The sequence below is a fragment of the Colobus angolensis genome, unplaced genomic scaffold, assembly GCF_000951035.1.
Source record: "Colobus angolensis palliatus isolate OR3802 unplaced genomic scaffold, Cang.pa_1.0 Scaffold32, whole genome shotgun sequence".
NCBI lineage: Eukaryota > Metazoa > Chordata > Mammalia > Primates > Cercopithecidae > Colobus > Colobus angolensis.
Genome location: NW_012116488.1, coordinates 8,001,983 through 8,018,224, shown reverse-complemented (window position 1 = coordinate 8,018,224; position 16,242 = coordinate 8,001,983). Strand labels below are relative to the sequence as shown.

Here is a 16,242-nt window from a genome sequence, read left to right as displayed (position 1 = left end):
TAGTAAAAATGACTGGATTTCTTGATTTTTTCTGGGTAAGAGGTGTTGGTGTACAGGTCTTTTGAGGACCTAAGGCATAAAATAGTAGACGGTGGTCAAACCATAAGAGGGCTTGAATGGTATGCTATGAAGTATTATTAATACTCTGGAAATAAGTAGAAGTTATGGACAACGTTGGATCAAAGTTTAGCATGGCCGCCAGAATGAAATCTGGGTTAGAGGGGAGCTTGGAGACATGTATGTCTAGAGAGTTCAGGAAGGATAAGTTACTGAACGAAGCAGGCTAGCACTAAAAGCAGCCAATAAAAGGAAATATAAGAAAGTTGACTAAGGTTTTCCTCCAAGGGCCGTGAGATGGACTTTACCCCCTCATACACCTGAAAAAGCCTTTGCCTTCTTTAGTTCATGAAACAAATTTGCAAGAAATTATATAACTGCAGGACTGAGTCTCAGCTGACTGCAGATTTAAAATGGCAAATTCTCTTTTCTGATGTCTCAGTTTGTTGGCCATGAGTGGACTGAATCCCATACAGCCAGGAGAATCTGCTTCCAGGATTTACTCGCCCCTAGCAAATGACATATGCAAGTCCAGATCTCTTAGAAGATCTGAAATAATTATTTGGAGAAAAGAAAGAAAAGGAAAGGAAAGGAAAAAAAAAATGTATGATTTCTTCCTTGAGTACTAAGTTTCCTGGTTCTATTTAAAAGAAATTATAATTTAAAAATGTACGCCCCCATCTTTTTGGGAAGATTTCTACTGTATAATGTGACAGACTCCTGAAACATTGCTTTTAGTTTATTCAGAGCTGGTGCTAAGAATATGAAGATGAACCAAATGTTGTTCCTGCCCTTAGGGAGCCTGGTGTCCAGTACAGGGCACAGACACGGAAGTGATAGATTGAAGGTTGTGTGGTGACAGGAGTGGGCACAGAGAGGAGACACATCCTTGTCTGCCTGGGAGAATGAAACAGAGCTTTGCAGGAGGATGAAGACAAGCCGTCTATGTCACAGTGGTGGAGATGCATTTGCCATATGGTGACCATATTTTCTGAATCAAAAATCGAGATGCATGATCTGACACAGGGTTTGACGATGGGACAGAATTTTTGAAATCAAGGCTGTCCGAGGAAACCCAGGACATATGGCCGCCATAACCAATCATTACTGTGCACACAGGGGGCATGGTTTGATCCACAAACAACCAAAGCCAGAATTCAGGCAGACAATTTATGTCAATGCTTGACTCCATATGTGGCAAACTATATTTTCTGACCCTATCTATTGGCCTGGCCATGGCTGGACACTTATTCATTCGGAGCAATCCTAAACAAAGTTGGGCACGCCGGAATGTAGCAGACTTTAGAAACTACCTGGTCCAAAGTGCACCTTACCATGCCAGTGGAGAAACTGAGGCTCAGAAAGGGGAAGTGACACCCTCAAAACCATGCAGAACAGAGCTGGGTCTGGGTGCTTTTCCTTCCCTTCACCAGGGCTGGATTTGAGGGACACATCAGAAAAGCCCATGAGTTGAGAGAAAACCCGACATGCCAGCCTTGGTGTCACCAAGGCCACAGTCAGCAGATTCACTCCTGACTGAACCAAAGTGTCATATTTGATGGCCTTGAGCTCAGATCTCTCCAGAATATTGATGAGGCTGCCAAGCTGAATGTGAGAATGCCAGGCTGTTTAAGACGCAAAGGAGGTTGTTGTAACACGATTTGTCAATGCCAAAGAGTTCCAAGGACTCTGAGTCTTCAACATTATATTCTACTGATCTTTCTCCATTGGCGGTGAAGCTATAATGAAAAGAGAAAGCTCATAGAAATAGAGTGAGGTATTCACGTATGCACATTCAGGAGAGAGAGCCGAGTCCCAGCCGGACAAGTGGAAGATCAAAAGTCCTCCTGCCTTTCCCCAAGATGGCACTGGAGAGGGAACCCACCTGACAGCTACACCCATTGATCTTGAATCTCTGGTCGTTCTGACTTGGGAAGAGGCTGAGCTCCAGACGTACATGCTGCCAAGAAACACTTGGTGCCTTCACAGCCAAAAAAAAATGTAACACGCCTGCCCAGCATGTGAGAAGGGCAAAAAAAGAGAAGTGGTTTTTCCTCTGGGGCTGACAAAAACCAGCCCAGAACTCTGAGATTAAAATGCATGACAGGCTTTCTCTCCCTGATGTGGGTCTGGACTGGAGAAATAATTTAGAAGAACTGATGGAATGACCTGTGCTTGGCATGCATGCCTCTTCCTCTGGAATTCCGGCATAGTCCCACCTCTGGGATCCAGAGCTGGTTGTGGGTATGTGGTCCAAGCTGGGGATCACTCATGTGTTTTCCTTCCTTTCCTTTCCTCTCCTTTCTCTTCCTTTTCTAGTCTTTATTTTTCTCTACTTGTCTCATTTGTTGTCTTTTGTCTTTCTTCTCTTTTGTCTTCTTTTCTCTTCTCTTCCATTTCTTCCCATCCCTTCTCTTTTCCTTCCTGTCTTCTCTTCTCTCTTTTCTTTTCCTTGTATTTCTCCCCATCTGGGATAACATATAATGATGCAAATTAAATATAAATTGCTCTGTGCCCAGATGGTGTTGGGATCTGAGACGCTCTCCCAGCTTACTGATCGTTCTTAGCCATCCATTCATATTTTCATCCATCCACCTGTCCTACCCATCACCATCTCCTGCCATCCTCCCAACCAAGCATTTATCTATCCTTCTCTTCAATTCACATCATCAACAGGCATTTCCTGAATCACCTATAAGCACCAGGGACCCAACAATACCCTATGGCAACAGAAGTAAATATGACTTCCACCTGGAATTTGAGAAGTCACCCAGTCTAGCAGGCAAACTTATAATTATTATTCAGTAAATGTTTGATAAGGTCACAGCCTTCAGTCCATCAGTCTATTCTGTGCAGTCTTTTTTTTTTTTTTTGTATTGTTAGAGATAGGGCCTCGTTTTGTTGCCTCAGCTGCAGTGCAGTGGCACTATCACAGCTCACTGCAGCCTTGAATCTGGGCTCAGGGGATCCTTCCTCCTTAGCCTCCCAAGCAGCTGGGACTGCAGGCATGTGCCACCATGCCCAATTAATTTTTAAAAAACTTTTGTAGAGAAGGGTCTCACTATGTTGCCCTGAATGGTCTCAAACTCCTGGGCTCAAGTGAACCTCCTGCCTTAGTATCCCAAATGCACTGAGATTACAAAGCCTTTCTGATATTTTTTATGTTTTTATGTTTGATTTGTTCTTTGTAACTTTATCTTTTCAGTTGTTCCTGGTTCATTCCCAGAACCCTAGTGGGCTGATGTGCTCTCTGGGTAACTAACATCAGTGAATATTCCCAGAAGATGACTATTGCTATTCTCACCGCTTCCCCCAGTTCTGAACCCACTAAGGATTCACAGTCCCGCCTTCTTTCACCAAACATTAATATCACACTTACATTGTGATCCGGAAGTCATGACCCACAAGGGACCACTTGGACCTTGCTTCTTATTTGATACCTAACTCCAGGAATTGCCTCTTTAAAGGCACTGGGTGAAAAATGATGGACCAGGCTCAAGGAAAGAAAACCCAGTCAAATTTCAGGTAAACACATATGTTTTGACCACTTAATCTAGGTATTGTGGAAATCAGGATGCATAGACTGTCATTCTGGAGCCCACAGTCTCACCGGGGTGACACGCAGGGAACAGTTAGTGTAGCACAGTCCCCTAAGTGCTGTGGCAGAACAGGTGCAATGAAGCACTGGAAACAGGAGGGAGATCAATGTTGCAGATCCCAGGGAATCAGGCAACACTTCCTGGAGGAAGTGGCATTTGAGCTTAATTGTAAAAGGCAGGCAGTTGAAAACTCATGTCCACATAGAAAACTGCACACAAACATTCATAGAAGATTTTACTGATAATTGCTAAAACTTAGAGGCAATCAAGATGTTCTTCAATAGGTAAAGGAATGAACAAACTGTGGTATATCTGTACCATGGAATATTATTCAGCAATAATATTGATATGGAGGAAACTTACATGCATATTATTAAGTAAAAGTAGGTTAAAAATCTATATGCGTTCTGATTCTAATCATAAGATTATTCTGGAAAAGGCTAAAATATCGAGAAAGTAAAAAAAAAGATAGTGGTTCTTAGGGGTTTGTTGGCAAGGAGGAAGGAATAGAAAAAGAGAGAGAGAGTGAAAGAGAGAGGGAAGATAGGTGTGCAGAGTACAAAGGTGGTCAGTAAGAAAGGACATTCCAGTTGGTGGCAATAATAGAAACCAAGGCATAATACTGTGAAAATGCAGAACCTGATTCAATCAGGACCGGTCAGGCTGTGTTGCAGAAACTGAAATACAAGAGAGGAATAAGGGGGATGAGGCCAGGAGCAAGTGGACCAGAGCACAGAAACCTGAATTTTGTCCTTGTGACAATGGGGAATGTTTAAAATAACTTTAGCACAAGCGTGCGACGGCCACATTTATTGGTCACTGCCACCAAGAAGCTGTGGACTTAAACCTGCAGCTTTGCCTACTTCCCCTGCTCCTCTTCCAAACCCAGTCAGTGGAGATTAACACGATCAAGTACACTTTTTAATATCTATCTGTGAATATAGTTCATCAGTGGTGCCCAGGAATGATGGGGAAGCCTGGAGCCAGACCGTATGACAGTCAATAAAGAAAGACCAAAAGTATAGCTCAGTGAAAACAGAAGCATTTACTGGACAAAGTGTAGAAAACTGCACATTCTCTCATTCTCTCTCTCTCTTTCTCTCTCTCTCCCTCCCTCCCCCCACCCCCACCTTCTTTCTGTCTCCTACCCTCTCATTCTTCTTCCTGCCCCCCCGTAACAATGTTTTAGGTTTGGTTTATTGTTCCCATGCATTGACAAAACTGAGGCTGATTGCCATGAAACAATTTTGCCTAATGTCAGAAGAAAGTAAGCCCAGGTCATTGGGCCCCAAATCCAATGCTTTCTATTTGAACTGCTTTCAAACTTGCTAATCACCTCTATTCATCAAATCTGAACTCTTTCAGCTTCTGCCAAAGAGGTCATTTATTGGCACACTGAATCCCACTGTGGAGAGGGCTAGAACAGGTGTGCCCTGGCCATCAGGTCACTACAATTATTATATATAGACTTCTGACTTCTGCATCCATGATCTCACAGCAGCATCAATTATTGTTACCCATATGTGTTATTAATAACTTCCTAAGGCTGATATAACAAAGTATCAAAGCAGGGTGGTTTAGCAAAATAGAAACCTGCTCTCTCATAGTATGAAGGCAGAACTCTGAAATCAAGGTGTCAGCAGGGTTACTTCCTTTGGGGACTGTGAGAGAGAATCCCAGCCATGCCTCTCTCCTGGCTTTGGTTGTCTGCCAGCAATCCTTGGTATCCTTGGCTTGCAGCTGCCGCACTCCCGGTTCTGCCTCCATCCTCACATGGCCTTCTTCTTTGGGGTCTCTTCTACGCATATGTGCAATCTTCCTTTCTTTTCTCGTACAAGGACACCAGTTGTTGGGCTTAGGGTCCCTTTCTAAATCCAGATGACCAAAATTACTTCTGCAAAGACCCTATTTCCAAATAAAGTCACATTAACAGGCGTGGAGATCAGGACTTGACCATATCTCTTCGGGAGACATACTTTAACCTGCTACTGCATAGACGAGCAAGGGGAGTTTTCACGAGGTTCAGTGACTCATCCCAGCACACAGCTAGGAAGTAAGGGAACATTAAGACAGAAGACCAGCTCCTTCTACCACAAATCCAGGCCCCTCCTGTCTCTAGGTATCAAGGTCATTATCTTTGAATGAAACCCTTGGTTTACAGACGTACATTTCAGAGCCAAGGAGAATCAAGGATAAGGATGAGTTCCTTGGAACTTGGAAAAAGAAACACCTTTCTTATTCTATAGTGTGTTTATTATATCTTGCTGTGTAACAAACTCCCAAAGACTTTTTGGTTTAAAACAACAAACATGTTTTATCCCCCAGGTTTTGTGGGTCAGCAATTCCAGGTTGCTTAGCTGGGACATCTGCAGCCAGGTTACTCCCAGGCTACCGTCAAGGTATCAGCTAAACCTGCAGCCATCCCAAGGCTTGACCAGGAAAGGGTCGGCTTCCAGGCCCACTCATGGGGCAGCTGGGGGGCTTGGTTCTTCCTGGGCTATTAGTCTGAGGGTCTCAGTTCCTTGCTTGTTATTGGGTAGAGACTGTCCTCAGTTTCTGGTCACCCGAGGCCTCCACAGAGCAGCTGGCTCACTCAACCAGAGAAGGGATGGAAAAACAAAAGCATGTCACCATCTACTGTCACCTAATCTGGGACCTGACATCTCAATCATTAAGCCACCAAACATGTCCCACACTCAAGAGGAAGATATTACACAAGAGTGTAAATACCAAGAAGTAGGGATCACTGGACATCACCTTAGAGACTGGCCACCAGACACAGCCACAAAAGTAGACCCTCCTTGTCTATGGACGGAGTGATAGGAAGATGTGAGGAACAGAGCTATGGCAATCATTTCGCTGCAGTGCAAGTAGAGCTGGGAATTTTGAGGAAGGCATGGCACGGAGCCTGAGGATAGGGCCAACACCAAGGGATACAGAAAGAACAGTCTTAGAAGAACCAGATCCTTGATGACATGATTAAGTCTCTTGTTCAGCCTCCCCTGCAGCCAGAAACCTGTGAAATGTTCAGATATAACATGAGATAATAAATGTCAGGGACAGAAAGTCCTAACAGATGCATGACCCCACATATAAATATGGCCAAGGTAGTGAAAATAACCTCCTGAGGTTGTTTGCCTCTGGATACAAGCCGTGTTTATCATTCATTATCATTTGCTCACATGTGATTCATATCGGTACTGTGAGCTGGCCTGGGGTGACCATCCACAAGCTCAGGGCTGGGTTTCTAGCTGCATCCATATTCCCTTTATATGGAAGAACACCTCATATTTTATCAAGAGCCCCGAAGTCAAGAAGCTGATGAGGTTAAGGTCTGTCTACACCTGAGCACACAGCCAAAACCCCCAAATCCCAGGGACTATTCATTTCACTGTGTTCGCAGGTGGGTTTTTAACAAAATTAGTAATGAGATCTTGCCTCCAAATCCCTTTTCCCTGGTGAATTCACTGGGGGAAAATCAGCTGGTCTGGGGGGAGGCTGCATGGCCTGTTTTTTTCAACTGATGTTGAAATTCTACCATCTCCCAGCTCTGCCCTTCCACCCGCACCCACCCACACAGAGACAACTAACCATTAACCTGTCTTTTCCCATTTCACTGAAGAATTTGCGAGCACAGGCTCAGCACCCACCCTCTCTCTCTGACTTCCTCAGACTCCAAACAGCACTTATAGAAAGTCAAAGTGTAATTGTGGAGATGTATTTGTGCTCTGGCCTTTTCAACATTTTGAGAATCACACACTGTGGGCTCCCCCCAGCCCTGCCCTTCTCCCTCTCCCATAAACAATGTCTGATCTATAGCCTTTGAGGTAGGTTTCTGATGGGAATTGCAGGTGATGGAGCCACCTTCTGCTTCAGGGACCTCCCCCATTCCCGGGTGGACACCGCCTCCCCCACAACCTGCTCTGCTTCATGCATAGAGGGAAGCAATAACTATTCCCTGGAGATGCTGTATCTGATTCATAAGGAATAAAAGGGATTTGGGGGGAAGATAATAGGAAGGATTTTGTTTTGTTTTGTTTTTTCTCTTTTCACATTTTATTTCTAGAAGTTGAACGACTAGTTATCAATGTTCTGTTTTATTTATCTACTTTCAAAATTTAATGAATACTTCTGGCTATAATTACCTAATTTTTATACTTCAAATGACTGGACACCTGTAGTTTGGAGCGCATTGTATTCCAGTGTGATGACTTATGGTATCAAGTGCTGCGTACGTATGGATTAATCAATAAGCAAATTCAATTCTTATGAGGTGCAGTTCATTGTTTAAATTGAAGAGGCATTGACAACAGGAGGGAGAGGGTTTAGTGCTACTCTCTTAGGATGAGAATCTACCATGAATATGTTCACTTCTCCTGTTGTTCCTTTATTATCCAGGGCAGTGGCTTAATCTTTTCTAAGTGTGGCCATTGTAAGCAGGCTTGCCTATCCTATTTAGATGCATTTCTTTATTTGCGACACAGTGTATGAGTAACCTGAAGAGGGGGTCTCAGTGCCCCCTCAAACCATTCAATTCTATAAAATGCCCAGGAGGTAAACATTGGAGGACTCCACTTCTAATAGGTGTGGAAAATACAATTCTACCCTCTCTAGATGTGGGTCCTGATAAGGCTAGAAAGCTCAGCTTTTAAAGTCATTGGTACTCTTTGGTATAATGACAACCACCATTGGACTAAGTACCAATTTTAGGGCATGTGTCTGAGGCACTATGCCAGGTACATCACATAAAAATTCCAATCTCACAACAGAGTGTGAACTGGTAGCTCGATTCTACAGATAAGGAGGTTCGAGGTGTGATAGACCGTATCACATGTGAAAGTTATGTAGTTAAATCAGGAATATCTCATATCTAAGTATTTTTTTCTGCCCACTCTATTACATTGATTTATTGTTTTTTCTCCTTTTATTTCTTTCCTTCTGGAGTACTCACACTAACCCTTCTCACATTCTGTTAGAAGCAAGGCTCATTAGAAGAAGAAAGGCAATTGCCTGAACCTCACCATCTTTTGCTGGAGCTTTCGGAGAGGCAGTCACGGACCTCTTGAGACCAGGAGGCCCAGGTACAGGTGATAAGAGCTCAGCTGAGATCAGAAAGGGCAGAAGGTGAAGACTAATGGACTCCCACCACCCGCCCACTGGAACCCTGGGGGCCTGGAGGCTAGGAATTGTGAGCCAGACTAAAAGAGCATTTTCGATTATCCCAGGAGAGAGGTGTTTAGACAGGACAATTAGGTCATTTAAAGTGACCATATTTTGTGTTAGAACCAAGGGAATTCCTAGTTCAGCCTGCCCTGGCTTTCTTAACCTCACTGGGTAAAGACATTGATGAGGGAAGAGAGGAGTCTCTCCACAGCCTGGTGGCTCACAAGGTGTCATCTGAGACCTCTGTGGAGGGTCTACAATCAGGGGAGGCTTGTGGGACAAGGTGCACAGAGCAGGTAAGGATTCCTGGAATGCAAAACTGATGAGCGTTTTCATAATGTTAAATAGGGAAAGAAGAGGAGGGTCACAAGGTAAGAAATTGTAAGCCACAGGATGTGTAAAGGCTGCTTTGATGAGGGAAGTTTGGACCACTCTGGGTAACCCACCTGAGTGAGAAGGAGAGCTGTTGGGGTGGGGCTGGTGGAGAAAACATCACCTTGCTAAGGCCATAAAGATGGCCAGGAGTTAGCAGGGAAGAGGCACGGGGAGGGCTTTCTTGGAAAAGGGGCCGTAAGTATTGGTATAGTGACAGTTTTATATTTAAATTTAAAGAATGTCTTGATGGATTTTCAAGGTGAGCTTTTTAGGCCTTTCCACCTTCCAATGTCCCCTGTTCCCCATTTTCCCTACAGATCAAATGACCAAATTCAAGCTGCTGTGGCATTTGACTTTCAAAGCCCAATAAATTTCATTCCTTGTTAATCTGTTTATTCATCTCTTAGAAATACTCTTTCCATTCCCACCCCAGTTTCACCTGGAGGTCTCACACAGGAGTGCCTTCTCTCTGCTATGCTCTCTGACTGCTGTGACCCCTGTGCACCCAGATGGGGCCACAGTCACTCCAGGAAGTCTCCTGTGCTGGTCCCACATCTTTCTCTTCCTCTTTCAGCCTTCTCTGGATGCTAACAAAGCTGTTGATAGCTGTTGATGGTTTGGCTATGTCCCCACCCAAATCTCATCTTGAATTATAGTTCCCATAACTCCCACATATTGTGTCATGGGAGGGACCTGGTCGGAGGTAATTGAATCATGGGGGCAGTTACCCCCATGCTGTTCTCATGATAGTGATTCACACAAGATCTGATGGTTTTTAAGGGGCTTTCCCCCCACTTCACTCATACTTCTCCTTGCTGCCACTATGTGAAGACGGACGTGTTTGCTTCTCCTATTGCCATGATTGTAAGTTTCCTGAGTCTTCCCTAGCCCTGCAGAACTGTGAGTCCATTAGACGTCTTTTCTTTATAAATCACCCAGTCTCAGGTATGTCCTTACAGCAGCGTGAGAATGGACTAATATAGCTGTGTTCTGAGTCCGATTTCATCTGTTTTATGGGCGTTTGATAGCCCCAGCTGGGCTGCGTACTCTTGGAGCACAATGCTCTTGCTGTAGAACTCCTCAAATTCCCCGACAGACCCTAGACACCATGGATTTTTCCATAACACTCTACAATTAAGGGCTGGTTCCCAATGACTGACTCTTGAAAAATGCTAGAGTTTCTTCCATTAACAAAATGAAACAGACAATACCACTTAAACTTGACCATAATGTGTTTGAAATCTCATCTTCTCTTAACCAAATGTCCTCTCCTTTTTTAGTTGAACAACTTAAATTAATTAGAAATTTATTATACAAGTTATAAGCCTCAGGTATTAGACCTTCCTTTTTTTGATTACTGGTGGCACTCTGATTTGTTTATATAGTGCTTCAGAATTGACAGAACTCTTCTGGAGCCATTATCACTTTTTCCTACTCAAAGGACTGAAAGAGTATTTTCTATCCATTTGACAGATGAAGAAGCTAAGCCATGAGCGAATGAGCAAGAGTGAGCCCAATAAGCTGCAGAAGAGGAAAGGGATCCAAGTCTACTTGACAGAAAATTTTCTGCTCATTTTAAAGCACCTTTTCTTCTTTTTGTTTTTGAGACAGAGTCTGACTCTTTCACCAAAGCTGGAGTGCAGTGGTGCAATCTTGGCTCACTGCAACCTCCACCTCCCGGATTCAAGCGATTCTCCTGCCTTAGCCTCCCGAGTAGCTGGGATTACAGGCATGTGCCACCATCCCTGGCTAATTTTTGTATTTTTAGTAGAGAAGGGGTTTTGCCACGTTGGGCTGGTCTCAAACCTCTGACCTCAGGTGATCTGCCCGCCTTGGCCTCCTAAAGTGCTAAGATTGCAGGCATGAGCCACTGCACCCAGAATGGCCCTTGTCTTATAAATTCTAAAAAGCAGATACTACTGCATTTACCTAAGACCATTGACAGGGAGTCTGAAAACTCATAGACATTCATTGGAGTGCAGTGAGAGGTGAGAAAGTGTGTTGTTTTGGTGGAGTGAGTCTCAGATGCATTTCTCATTCTTTCTCTTCATGTAATCCCAGCACCGTGGGAGGCCGAGGTGGACGGATCATCTGAGGTCAGGAGTTTGAGACCAGCCTAACTAACACAGGCAAACCCCATCTCTACTAAAAATACAAAAATTAGCTGGATGTGGTGGTATGTTCCTGTAGTCCTGGGTACTCGGGCGGCTGAGGTAGGAGAATCGCTTGAACCAGGGAGACGAAGGTTGCAGTGAGCCGAGATTGCACCTCTGCACTCCAGCCTGTGCAACATAGTGAGACTCATCTGAAAAAAGGAAGAAGAAGAAGAAGAAGAAGCAGAGGAGGAGGAGGAGGAGGAAGAGGAGGAAGGAGAAGAAAAATTGTGTTGGAAAATATTGTGTTTCCTTCAAATTCAGATTAAGGGTGAGCAGTTTAGGAAGGAAAAGGAATGGAGCAGAGCCTTCGGTAATATTTTAAATCAAAGGGATTGGCTATAAAATGTGGAGACCAAAATAACTACTGAGAACACAATGCTTTCACATAAAATAAAAACTTGGGGAGAAGACTCCAGATAAGAAAGACTAACAGTTGGCACTTACGTTTCAGTGTTATTTATCAGCAGGAAAGGACGATTTTCAGTGATTGAGCGGAATGTGCTGAGCTGGAGGTGAGTTTAATATGGCTGCAAAGCTGGGTACTGTCCTGGTCATTGTGCCTTCCGGGAGAGGGAGAACGACTGTGAGTTCCTGAGCCCGAAGGTAATCTTTTCTTGCTTTGTAGTTCTGAGGAGACTGTACCTGGATGAAGTTGTAGAAATTTGGGCTGTGTGGTATGAGATGCATGCATGCAGACTAAAAGGCATTCAGCCAAGGGATCTAAAAATAATTAAAAGAAGAGTGAGATTACCTCTCATGGATGGACACAAAGACCAACTGTATGCATTTACCCTAAATGACAACAGAAGGAAACCAGAAAGATAATTGAAGGATTGTGAAGATCAAAGGGCTAGAGGATTTGCTCTCTCAGGCACAAGGGTCTAGAATTGCAAAAAAACAAAACAAAACAAAACAAAACAAAACAAAACCAAAAACATAGGGGAATTACTTCCCTTGGAAGAAATCAGATTTGGAGGAGGGGTGGTTCAAAATCTACTCTCATAAACTGTCAGAAGTACATTGGGAAGACAGGAACTATGTGCAATCAATGAAAGAATAGTTTAGCGGATCTGCTAGGATAGTTCATCATTGCCTAATATGGCAATGTGACATCAAATAGGAAGCCCCAGGTGTGTTGCTCCATTACATGTGCATTCGACAAGCAGAGCCTTGGGCATAGAACAGGACCCCTACGTTTCTTACAGCTATGATAGAATGTGTATCTCTTTGAAACAATCCCCTACATAAGCCTCAAAAGAAACAAGTACAATTCAGAAGATGTGAACTCAGGGATATCCAAGAAAAGAGGGTGAAAAATCAGACTGATGGGGAAAGAGACTGGTATACCATTTTTTGAAGCCAAGTACTGCTAAGTTAATCCTGTAGTTGATCTCAGTAAAAAGGAGGACATTAATAATCTGCCCTAAAATACATATTTCAGTGTATATGATGGAAGGTAAAGACTTAGAGAAAGAAGAGCCCTTTGCAAAGACTAAGAATAGTTCAATATGGCTGCAAGGCTCAGAGGTGCAAGGTACAGAGACTACAAGCTATTTAGAAACCAGATCAAAATCTCTATGGTTCATGCAGAGGTTTCTGAGAATTACCCCAAGTCAGCAAGGGGGACCACTGGGAAATCACACATATAAAAATGGCACAATAAAGTTCGTGTTTTGATCATACTGTAAAGATCTGTAAAGATTGTCCTGGCCCTGAAATAGTGAATAGACAGGAAGAGTGAAATAATAGAGGTAAGAGATAAATTAGGAGTTTGTTGTAGAAGTCCAGAAAAAAAGATAATGAGGCCTAGACTGAGAGAATGGTGGAAAACGGTAGTGGGTTGGAGAGATTGAAAAAAAAAAAAGAAAACTATTGAAAAGATAGAATCCATAGGCCTTGTTTCTTAATGAGATAAGTGGGTCAGTGTTGAGGAAGGACAGGTAAAGACATCTAGATTTCTCAGTTGGGCATCAAGTATGTGGTAATGCCATGAATCAGGGGACACTGACAATGGAGTAAAGATTTGGGGAGGAAGATGTTATAGGGAAGCTAAAGTAAAGTGAACTTGAACATACTTGTTTTGTTTGTTTGTTTGTTTGTTTCTTTGTTTTGAGATGGAGTCTTGTTCCGTCACCCAGACTGGAGTGTAGTGGCAAGATTTCAGCTCACTGCAACCTCCGCCTCCTGAGTTCAAGCCATTCTCCTGCCTCAGCCTCCCGAGTAGCTGGGATTACAGACACCTGCCACCACACCCAGCTAATTTTTGTATTTTCAGTAAAGATGGGGTTTCACCATGTTGGCCAGGCTGGTCTTGAACTCCTCTACCTCAAGTGATCCACCTGCCTAGGCCTCCCAAAGTGCTGGGATTACAGGCGTGAGCCACCATGCCCAGCCAAAGATATTAGTTTGAAGGCTCTGTGATATATCCAAGTCTCAAGACAGACATCACATATATGAATGCAAAGGTCTGGGGTCTATGGAGAATCAGGGCTGGGAATGCAGCTCCAGAGTCATCACCATGAGTGGTTAATGCAGTCTGGGAAGCAGAGAGAGCCCAGGAGATAATGTAAATGAGATAATATGAAATTATTTATAATATTTTAAATGGTCTATGGTAAACCTTGAGGAACATCAACATCTAATGACTAGTAGAGAAAGACAATCCTGGAAAGGTTAATAAAAAGAACACTGAAAGAGCCAAAAAAAAGAAACCCAGATCTAGGGGCCATTAAGGAAGTCCCAGGCAGGACCCAGGAATATTCTTCAGGATAATGGCATGGGTCAGGGCACAAGTACTAAGACTCTATTATTGGTTCAGCTTTTTTGATACAGATATGAGTAAGAGTAACATGCCTGGCCTAAGTGCCCAGAGAAGCCAGGAGGATTTAGAAAAAGAAACACTAAGATTATGTCTTGAAGGCTGAACAGGAATTTTCTGGGAAAGGAAAAGTCATGCCAAGCATGAGGACCTGAATATACAAAGTCCAAGTCAGGGCCCAACATGACGTGGTTGAAGAACAAGAAGCAATTCCATGTTGCAGGTTCAGTGGGTTTGTGGTGGAAAGGTGCCTGGGAGGATATGGGCACATGGGGATTTGGAGTGGAATGGAAGGTTGTGCTAAGAAGCTTGAGTCTTGTCTTACCAAATGTATGGACCCTTAGAGCTTTACAAGAAGATAAGGAGCATGTTTCATCCTAGTTCAGAAGATGTCTTTAGTAGTGATAGCCCTAGAGAATAAAGAACTGTGTGGAGAGGAGACATATTTAGGAAACAGACTGGGTATGCTTTGGATATTAATGCAGGGAATTCAGGGGTGGGTATTCTGGGGCTTGTCTTGAGCAAGAGGGAGGACGATTTTGTTTTTCCAGGAAGAAAAAAGGAGGACAGTTTTAGAGTCCAGCAAGGGATAGTTGAGTTACAATAAACCTAGTCCTGATCATTGTCACCTATTATTTCCATAAAAAACAAAAACAAAACCAGAAGCGGTGGGCAGCAGCATTGGCTCGTGTCAGGAATTTGAGAGGAAATGAAGGTCTAACCAAATCTTGGCGATGAATTCTTTTTGACTTTCTGGAGCTGAATCAGAGACCATGATCATAGACCATGGCACAACCTCTGATAGCATCCTGTGTTTCAGAGTCTTTGGTGCGGAGGGCAGCGGCCTTCTGCTGAACATCTCCTCTGTTCTAAGACCTTAACCTACATGATCTAATCAACGCTAATGCCAACACTATGAAGTCACCCTTAGGAAGCTTGCCTTTCCCTGGCTCAGACTTTAAAAGTGGTTGAGTTCAATTTCTAGCCCAGCTGATTCTGATTCCCAAGGGACTTTTTCCTTCTTTATATCCACATTCCCTTTATCCATTGATCACACTGTCTGGCATTATCTGGCATCACCCTGGTGAAACAGTTGGCTGACCGTACTACTTCTGACTCCTTACCTTGCTGAATTGCTATGGACCAAAAGTGAGACTAAAAGTGAATTAGGTGGGGCAGAAGGAATCAGGATTTGCATTATCAGTCTGGTGATTCTTGTTGACATTGCTGAAAACCCCATCAGGTGAAGGGCAGAGGAGCCTGTGTCTAATTATGTTTTATTTTCATCAATGAATAAGTGCTTCTTTTTCTAGAAGCCCCCATTAAAAGCCAGTGAAAAAGGATCAGTTGGGACAGAGTCCCCAGACACTCATCACTTCCCATCCCCCATACACATTCAGTGCTTCCTAAGTGAAACATGGCATGTGATATTCTTCTCTCAATTCTCCAGTTGACAAGGCCGTCAAGTCCCTGGAAGGGACAGTCTCCTTTTCACTGCTGTGATGGAAAGAGATGAATAAATGAACTAGAAACTATGGACCGTCAAAGAAGCTGTCATGACTTAATGATGACTGAACCATTTCTCAGATGAAGAAAATGAGGCATAAGAGTTAAAAGTTAATGCGTTCAAGATCACATCTCAGTCTTCGTCTCCAGAGAAGTATATGTATATTTCTGGGTAACTGTTTACACATTCCTCTCCTCCATGTGCTGTGAACAATTGGCAGAAAAGGTCTGTCTTCCAACTTTGGATCCCAACGCTTCCTAGTGTTGGCACACATGGACTGACTGCGAGCTCACAGCTACACGTGCTGCTGAATGAGAAGTTATTGTTTGTCAGGCATTTTACTGGTCCTGGCATTTGAGTAATGATGTTAATCACTTTTATCTAGTTCCATCTCCAATTTCATGTTGCATTTGTTGTTCATTTTAATCCTCTCTTCCTTGTGAAGAAGACAGTATTATTGTCACCATTTTTGCAAGTGTCGTAACTAGCAACCTAAGAGTGTAAAATCTGCCTTAGTTCACGAGACTCCTAAGTGGTAGATGAGAACTTGAACCCCAAACTTCAGAT

The 16,242-nt window shown here is 43.4% G+C and overlaps 1 long non-coding RNA gene across 1 annotated transcript in view; it reads right to left on the bottom strand.

The window, feature by feature from the left end:
* Positions 1-16,242, bottom strand: part of LOC105518481 — a 50,189-nt gene that overhangs the window by 29,758 nt on the left and 4,189 nt on the right. The window contains exon 2 of the long non-coding RNA XR_001002841.1: positions 11,795-12,070. This is a non-coding gene — a long non-coding RNA (uncharacterized LOC105518481). The remainder of the gene's footprint in view (positions 1-11,794; positions 12,071-16,242) is intronic.